This window comes from Pan paniscus, chromosome 7 (assembly GCF_029289425.2).
Source record: "Pan paniscus chromosome 7, NHGRI_mPanPan1-v2.0_pri, whole genome shotgun sequence".
In the NCBI taxonomy this organism is placed as follows: Eukaryota; Metazoa; Chordata; class Mammalia; order Primates; family Hominidae; genus Pan; species Pan paniscus.
Window position 1 is genome coordinate 107,982,115 of NC_073256.2, and position 9,671 is coordinate 107,991,785.

A 9,671-nucleotide genomic window follows, 5' to 3' on the forward strand; every position below is an offset into this window, starting at 1 on the left:
AATGATGATCACCACAGGGTTGTACGTCTTTCTTTCTATGTTTAAATAAGGAAAGCATGCTTGTAAACACCTAGAAGGTACAGAATGGAAGATGGGGTGATTATAGCGTAGGCTGATTGGCACTGGGTTGCCAAGCGGCCTAGGAGAAATGTCCTTTCAATGAGATACACTGTGGAATGATTGCACTGTCTTGTCTTATAGTATTTCCCTCTTTTGGGGACCCCAGGATTTGGTGTAAAAATGAGATCCTTGATCTTGGGGATCTGTTTTGCCTTCCAGCTGTGCCTGCTTATTGGACCCTAAAAACTGCATGCTTTCCTGACCCTGTGCCCTAAAAGACTCCAACCTGAAGCCAATAATCCAATCAAGAAACATCTTTAAAAAGTCTCTCTGTGTAAGGTGGAGGTTGCAGTGAGCTGAGATCACGCCACTGCACTCCAGCCTGGGCAACAGAGCAAGACTCCGTCCCCCCACCAAAAAAAAAAAAATCTCCCCGTGTAAGCGTGTCCATTTTTCCTGGTCATCTTGACTAAACTTTTATCCACACCATTTTCCCTTGGTTTAAATAAAATATAAATTCTCTATTTTGTTTCACCTAAAAAGTATCCATTTAAAAACACAAATTTAGAATTGCCTGGCTGACAATTATTAAGATCAGAGAACAGATAATCAAGAGACTAATGGTCTGAGGTCAAAAAGGAAAACTTAAAAACTGACAAAGAATCTTATCACAATTAGCCAGGCAGGGTGGTGTGCACCTGTAGTCCCAGCTACTTGGGAGGCTGAGGTGGGAGGATTGCTTGAGCTCAGAAGGTCAAGGCTGCAGTGAGCCATGATTATGTTAGTGCACTCCAGCCTGGACAACAGAGACACTGTCTTAATTAATAATAATAATAATAACAATCATCATCATCATCATCATCTTATCCCCCCACCAGATCTGCTTCTGTCTATTTATATATGCTGGGAACATATTTTGTTACCAAAATACATAAAAGAACTGTAATTAATTGGCTTTAACAAAATTCTGTATATAAGCAAGTTGGCCAAAATTAAAAGGATATTACTTAGTTTTTCCATAAATTAAAATATTAAAATAAGAGTACACTGATGCAGGGCCAGAATCTAGGTCCATCTGTCTAAATAACAGTTTCCTTAGAACACTGATCTGCCCTTTAATAAAAAATTAGAAAGGATTATAAAAATAGACATAAAAATTATACCTCATAGTCAAACTAATTAAAATTGGACAGATTTATTTACAAAATATTAAAAATTGAGTATAACATTAAGAATACACTAATGCAAAATTAAAATTTGGCTTTCTCTTTTAAATAAGATTTTCATAACATTGAGAAATAAAAAAATTTATTTGTCATTTAAATACAGGGGAGAGAGAAAAGACAGATTCAGCTGGCTTCATGCTATCTGTATTGGTCTTAACAAGTTGAGACTCCTCTCTATTAACAAGTAAAGATTTTTGCCTTTTTGAAATTTTAAATTATTATTTTGGCTAAATAAATGACTTACAATGACTAGAATTCTATTTTGTGATATCAAGTGTTAAACGTTAGATATTTGACAGACATTCCAAAATCAAATTCTGATTTAAGTATATTTTTGACCTCATTAACTTTTAAGTATTAGGTCTCCTGAAATCCAAAAGAGACATATTTGACTTATTTGGTATACTAAAATCATACAGACAGCATTGTCAAATATAAAATGGTATTCAACTTTTTTTTGGCTGCAGTCAATAAATGTGTTATTAATATGTGTTCCAACATTATATACTTTTCCTATAATTCTGATATGACTGAGTATATGTTATAAATAATAATAATTACTATATGGTTATGTGCCATAAAAATGACCAGGTTTCCTTTTCAGTTGCATCTTTAACTGTGGCTGTCCTGACTTTTGTCTTCCACAGATAACTGTCTTGTTTTGATCCTTTTCAAAAGGCGGTTTATAAGCAGCTATAAGATGCTAATGGGTGCTCTTGGATGCAGGTGTCTGATAATTGTAGAGACTGTGCCATTAAAATGAAAAAGAAAAAAAAAATAAACTTCCAGGACTGTCATAGAGAGCTAGTGTGTTCATGAGGACTGCTGGTCCAATACTGGGCAAAACAGGAATTGCATGGACTGAATTAATAAAAGACCAATATCAGGTGCAGTGGCTCACATCTGTAATCACAGCACTTTGAGAGACTGAGGCAGGAGGACTGCTTGAGCCCGAGAGTTTGAGACTAGCCTGGGCAACTTTGGGAGACTCTGTCTCTTAAAGAAAAAAAAAAAAAGAACACTGAAATAATATTTATGACATTTTGTTTAAAATATTGCTAATTCTTTTGTTTTGCAGAGTCTAGAAAACTTTTTTCTTTTAAGCTATTTACAGAGTATACCCAAAAACACATTTCTCTCTATCTTATTTCTCCAGAATTTAAAAACTATTTGTAAGCATATACTTAATTTATAACAGTATAGTTACATGCATACGTTCAATAAAAATCTGTTTTCTTTTATGACAAGACACCACTGGTTATTTTACCAAGGCTTTGACTAGAATGGCATGCTTTCAAATATAAAGAGACTGCTTTAAGGAATCAAATTGACTTACTAGAGTTGATAAAAGCCCCTTGAAAAAATCAACTTCATACCTTGTCTATCTAGTCCCTAATACAGGGTTCCGACCTATGATTTAAAAAAAGAAAATCACTTTCTGATAGGCCTGGGAGCCTCAAGTTATCTTGGGACCTGGAGAAAAGAAAAATTATCCAATTCATACAACTATTTGCAGGCACAGATAAATCCATGGCTGGCTCAAGGCTTTAAAAATTCAAATCTGCAATTCCTTATTTTAAAAAGTTCCAGCAAAGCCAATGTTTAGAAACCCTGTATGGCAAATAATTGTTCTTGCTGCACTTTATGCAAATAATCAAGCCAAGTATAAAAAAACTCGACTCATTTTGCAAATAAATTTGTCCTACTATGATTTGTCGTTAATAAAATAGAAACTGGAGAGAGAAAAAAATTATGTTTCAAATAAAAAAACCTATAATACGTCTGTTTTTAGGTTCTAGTCTTGTCCACTGTTTTGGGGTTTTTATTATTTTCTGCAATTTGGACCGAATCTTGAATTCTTTCCAGGCTACAGGTCCCTAAACTTAACGTTTTCAAATTTTTCTTCCATTTTTCTGACAATGACATTGCGACTACCTTTTCCCAAAGATCTTGAAAGCTAGAACTTATTCCTTGTAATACAGGCAAGAAAATCATGTCAGATCAGACTGCCACCACCTTTTTCCTCTGTAACTAAAAATGTTTTGAGTCTAATATCTGGATAAATTGTGCCCAACATTAACCTTGGCTTTTATTTCTATAAAAATGCCTTTTATTAAAAACTTCTGCCTTCATCATATATAGAGGCCTAACCTCCTGAAATGAGACACAATTGTTTAACTGATCTAGTCACAGAACTAAAACTGACTATAAAAGATATGGTATATTTAAATGTACTCTTTCCTGTTTATCCCAATTTGTCTTTCTAACAACCTCTGACCCAAATCTCTCTCTACTAGCAAACTCATCTCTGATTGGCTCTCAGGGCTATTCACCAGGATCTCTCAGGGCCTCAGATGAATTCTACAAGAACTCCTGCAGCCAGAACTTGTGCTTGTTATATTAGGCATGCAGACAGCTGCAAAGCAGTTTTATTTCTCTTACCCTGGGACTAACCCCAATCTCAACTAAGCCCCTGTCAGCAGGAAGTTGGAGCAGTCACTGACTTTTTTCCATCTCTGACTGGTTTGGCTGTGTCCTCACCCAAATCTCATCTTGAATTGTAGCTCCCATAATTCCCACATGTCGTGGGAGGGACCTCACGGGAGGTAACTGAATCATGGGGGCAGGTCTTTCCCACGCTGTTCTCCTGATAGTGAATAAGTCTCACAAAATCTGATGGTTTTATAAAGGGGAGTCCCCCTGCACACGCTTTCTTGCCTGCCACCATGTAAGACATGACTGCTCCTCATTTGCCTACCACCATGATTTTGAGGTCTCTTCAGTCATGTGGAACTGAGAGTCAATTAAATCTCTTTTATAAATTACCCAGTTTCAGGTATGTTTTTATTAGCAGTGTGAAAACAGACTAATACAGTAAATTGGTACCGAGAGTGGTGCACTGACGTCAAGATACTCAAAAATGTGGAAGCAACTTTGGAACTAACAGGCAGAGCTTGAAACAATTTAGAAGGCTCAGAAGAAGACAGGAAGATGTGGGAAAGTTTGGAACTTCCTAGAGACTTGCTGAACGGCTTTGACCAAAATGCTGATAGTGATATGGACAATAAGGTCCAGGGTGAGGCGGTGTCAGATGGAGATGAGGAACTTGTTGGGAACTGGAACAAAGGTGACTCTTGCTATGTTTTAGCAAACAGACTGGTGGCATTTTGCCCCTGCCCTAGAGATTTGTGGAGCTTTGAACTTGAGAGAGATGATTTAGGGCATCTGACAGAAGAAATTTCTAAGCAGCAAAGCATTCAAGAGGTGACTTGGATGCTATTAAAGACATTCAGTTTTTTGTATTCACAAAGATCTGGTTTGGAACTGGAACTTATGCTTAAAAGAGAAGCAGAGCATAAAAGTCTGAAAAATGTGCATCCTGATGATGCAATAGAAATAAAAACCCATTTTCTTTTAAAAAATTCAAGCCAGTTGAAGAAATGTGCATAAGTACCAAGAAGCTAAATGTTAATTGCCAAGAGAATGGGGAAAATGTCTCCAGGGCATGTCAGAGGTCTTCACAGCAGCCCCTCCCATCACAGGCCTGGAGGCCTAGGAGGAAAAAAATGGTTTTGTGGGCTGGACCCAGGACCTTGCTGCTTTGTGCAGTCTCAGCACTTAGTGCCCTGCATCCCAGCTATGGCTAAAAGAGGGCAACATACAGCTCTGGCTGTGGCTTCAGAGGGTGAAAGCCCCAAGTCTTGGCAGCTTCCACATGGTGTTGAGCATGAAGATGCACAAAAGTCAAGAACTGAGGTTTGGGAATCTCCACTTAAGATTTCAGAGGATGTATGGAAATGCCTGGATGTCCAGGCAGAGGTGCATTGCAGGGGTGGAGCCCTGATGGAGAACTCTGCTAGGGGACTGCAGAAGGGAAATGTGGGGTGGAAACTGCCACACAGAGTCCCCACTGGGGCACTGCCTAGTGGAGCTGTGAGGAGAGGGCCATTGTCTTCCAGACCCCAGAAGGGTAGATCCACTGAAAGCTTGTACCGTGTGTCTGGAAAATCCACAGATACTCAATGCCAGCCTGTGAAAACAGCCAGGAGGTGGGGCTGTACCCTGCAAAGCCATGGGGGTAGAGCTTCCCAAGACCACAGGAACCCACTTGCATCAGTATGACCTGGATGTAAGACATGGAGTCAAAGGAAATCATTGGGGAGCTTTAAGATTTGACTGGCCCACTGAATTTTGAACTTGTATGGGGCCTGTAGACCCTTCGTTCTGGCCAATTTCTCCCATTTGGAATGGATGTATTTATCCAATGCCTGTACCCCATAGTATTTAGGATGTAACTAACTTGCTTTTGATTTTACAGGCTCATAGCCAGAAGGGACTTGTCTCAGATGAGATTTTGGACTGTGGGCTTTTGAGTTAATGCTGAAATGAGTTAAGACTTTGAGGGACTGTTGGGAAGGCATGATTGGTTTTTATGTGAGGATGTGAGATTTGGGAGTGGCCAGAGGTGGAATTATATGGTTTGGCTATGTCTCCACCCAAATCTCATCTTGAATTGTAGCTCCCGTAATTCCCACGTGCTGTGGGATGGGGGTAATTGAATCATGGGGACGGGTCTTTCCTGTGCTGTACTCGTGATAGTAAATAAGTCTCACAAGATTTGATGGTTTTATAAAAGGGAGTTCCCCTGCACACACTCTCTTGCCTGCCACTATGTAAGACATAACTTTGCTCCTTATTTGCCTTCCACCACTATTGTGAGGCCTCCCCAGCCATGTGGAACTGAGAGTCAGTTAAACCTCTTTCCTTTATAAATTATCCAGTCTTGGGTATATCTTTATTAGCATGAGAATTGACTAATACAATCTCCAAAGCTCACACCTTAAGAATAAGGTGTGGTAAAACCCAAAAGGGAGGATTGAAACTATCTTTGCAAAAATTATAACAACTTGTGTCAACTTTTATAACAGTAAAAGATATCCAATCTAACCAACTCCAACTTGCCTTTAACCTCCAAATTGCCCTTGGTCATTCCTGGTATAGGCCAAGGCTAACTTTGGAAAAAAATATAGCTTATAGTTCAAATAATAATAGCCCTTCCCAAAACTAAACCACCTTTATAAAACTAATAAATGTCCACCAAGTTAGGGGCCTAAATTCTGCTAAAACACAGGCATAAACAATTGTCCACCATTATTCTGGAGGTGACAAGATTCACAACTTCCTCAGTTACTTCTGTAAATAACATCACTATTATAAACTGAAGACTGGCCTTTTGAGGTGTCTTTTTAGGCTTTTGCACTTCTTACAACAGAATGGCCCCACCTGAGCCTGACTCTTGACTTAACTGGTTCTCTGGCCCCTACCCGAAAGTGGACTCAGTGCACAGGGCCATTTTCCATACCCCTATGATAGCATCCCCAACCAGTCAGCAGCACTCACTTCCTAGCCCCTGCCTACCAAACTATCTTTTAAAAACCCTAGTGTCCAAATTTTCAGGGAGGCTAATTTGAGTAATAAAACTCCAGTCTCCCATTTAGCCAGCTCTATGTGTATTGAACTCTTTAATTCTCCTGTCTTAATAATCAGCTTTATCTGGGCAGTGGGCAAGAAAAATACACTGAACAGTTACACCACAGCTTCTATTTCTACCTTATCTTTCTGCTTTTACAGTAGAAACCTTTATTATAGACCTGGTTGGCCACATTTTATTGTAATTGTGTCTTCACTTTTCTACCTTCCCCACTGAGAATCCCTCTAATGTTATTTCTATCTCTGTAACCCCAAAGCCTAACAAATGCTTGATATCTAGCCTATTTTCTCTATTTGCTCAAAAAATGACTACACAGAAATTCAGAAAATTTAAATCTTACTTTCTCACTAATGATATAAGGGATTATATGGATAACAGAAACATTGACGTAAACAAAATCACAAGAATTCAATAAACTTAACCTTAACTGTTTATGAAGGAAAGAACTTGGATAACTCAAAAGATATGAATCAAATGAGTCTAAGTTATGTGTTAGCTGAATAATTTTTTAAAGCTGCTGGTGGAGGTAGTAGTCAACTGAGGAAAAAAACTCACTAGACTGAAAACTCATTTGTTTACACCACCCTGAAAAAAGTTCCTATTTGCATGACTTTTACCTTTTGCCTCAATTCTTCTTAATCCTTTTTTGGTCAGAGACCCCCTTGAGTACCATGAACTTTATAGTTTCTTCCTGCAAAAACCAAAAACAAGGTAAAAAAACATATCTTTTTTAGAAAATTTCCCCAACCATCCCCACATGCAATGATTTCTTTAAGTACTCCTTTCACCACTCAGTTTGTGCTATAGTAATTTTTACATTGATATTTTACCCTGTAAGTATTGTATGGTTGTCATTTTTGTTGTATTTGTTGTCTCTCTACCTTCATTGTGTGCTCTGTAAAGACAGGAGCTAGGTAACTTTTAATACTCTGTTCTACTCTAGCCCATAAATGACCAACTCAATGTAGTCTGCCAAATACTCAAATACTGAAAGAGCTTCTCAATGCCTAAGAACAAGTTGGTGCCAGGTAATAATAGCTAATGCTTATTGTGTACTTATTACCTACCAAGTGTTACTCTCAACACATAACTGTATTAAACTCTTTAATTTTGACAATCACCCCAATGAGCTAAGCTAGGCTATCATCATCCAAGTGAGGAAACTGAAACACAGAAGTAACTTCTTAACTTCTCAAGATCATGTATCCAAGAAGCAATGGCCCTGGTGTTTGAATACTAGTAGCTGGCCTTAAGAAAGGACATTCTTCAATTCTCTACTACATCACCTCAAGTACTTGCGCAGAACAACTATCAACTGGGATGTTTTAAGAAGAGAATGACTTCTAACATGTCAATGAAAGAAATACAGGCCCATTTTGACCTTAAAAATAATTGCTTTTTTCCCTTCCTTTTTGGCTTTATTATCTTCCCCCTCCCTCCTCTTCATTCTATCCCCATCAAACCCCTGAACCCAGCTTTCCACCCCCACCAGAGTAATCCATCTTAAAGTAGTTTCCCTTCCATATTTTTATCCATACTAATTTAATCCTATATGAGGAGATGCAGATATTCACATGCATACAAACCCACATATACATACATATACCAAGGAAGAAAGGGCGTTTTCTTAAAAATGCAATATTTTTACAACTTTGTGCATCTTCTTTCACAGAACAATACCTCCTGGTAACGTCTCTCACTGGAATACATCTAGTTCCTCCTTTCTGATGGCTACTCAATCTTCCTTGTGTGGATCTATCACAATTTATTCATAAGAGAGTGGCTGAAAACAAAGTTCACTTTGTTTCCAGTTGTTTGACACTAAGAACAAAGCTGCAATTAATATAAGACATCACAAATGCCAGTGGTGGAACATGAAGCAGGCAGGCTGAGTTCCTTGGAGGAAGCTTCTCTGTCTCTGGTCTTCCTGAATTCTCTTCTCACGCAGCAGGGAACACTCCCCCCTTCTCAGCCATTTGTTGGGGGTCAGGAAGGGAGAAGTGACATATTTTGGTGGGGCCAATATCAAACTTCTCTTCAGAAGCTCAAATTTGAAAGCCAAAGAGATCTTCAAGATCTGCTCTCCAGTCTTTTCCCCTGACACTTGCTGCACCATGTATGAAAATATCCTGTCCTGGTTTTCTCTGCCAAGACCCCCACCAGAGAGCAAGGCCTTATATGCACTCGGCAGCAAGGGAGGGAAGGAAAAGCCCAGGTTCTATGTTCCCAGAACCTATTCCAAGTCCATCTAATAATTTAATGCTCTGCTATGAAACCTACTTGAAATGCTCATTCCAAACAAAGCTGTTCTATTGTATATTTAAAGTAGAAATGTGATTATACAAAACCAGCTAATTTACTTAAAAATCAGAGTAATTAACTGAAAAACAAAAACTAGTGGAAAATAACTCAGTTCCTGCCTTGCCTGCCAAGGTCAACTTAGGACAGGACTGTAAGAGTTAGAGTATGAAACAGGCCATGTTTCAAATCACTTTACTGAAAATGGCTTGATAATCAACAAAGACAGAACCAAAGAGTTCCCTCTTGGCTTCTCCTACTTTCTGGTGGTCATGAATTTTATGTCTCCTAGGATAAATGTACTTACATTGAAGCATACCACCCAAATTGCACTCTAAAATTTTTGTAATTTTGGAATTATTATTTTTTGTCCAATACATATTCTAATCACTCTTCCTTACTGAACTTCACTGCATATTTTAAGATTTTCAAGTCTTTCATCCAGCAGGCTATCTTATAGAACACTAAGTCACTTTTAAGACAGTGATATCAGTTAGTAATTTGGATAATCAACTTGGCAGAGTGCTTAAATGTAAATTTACTATATACACATATCTTGTTTAATATCACCATGCATATAATGCTACCCCTACAAA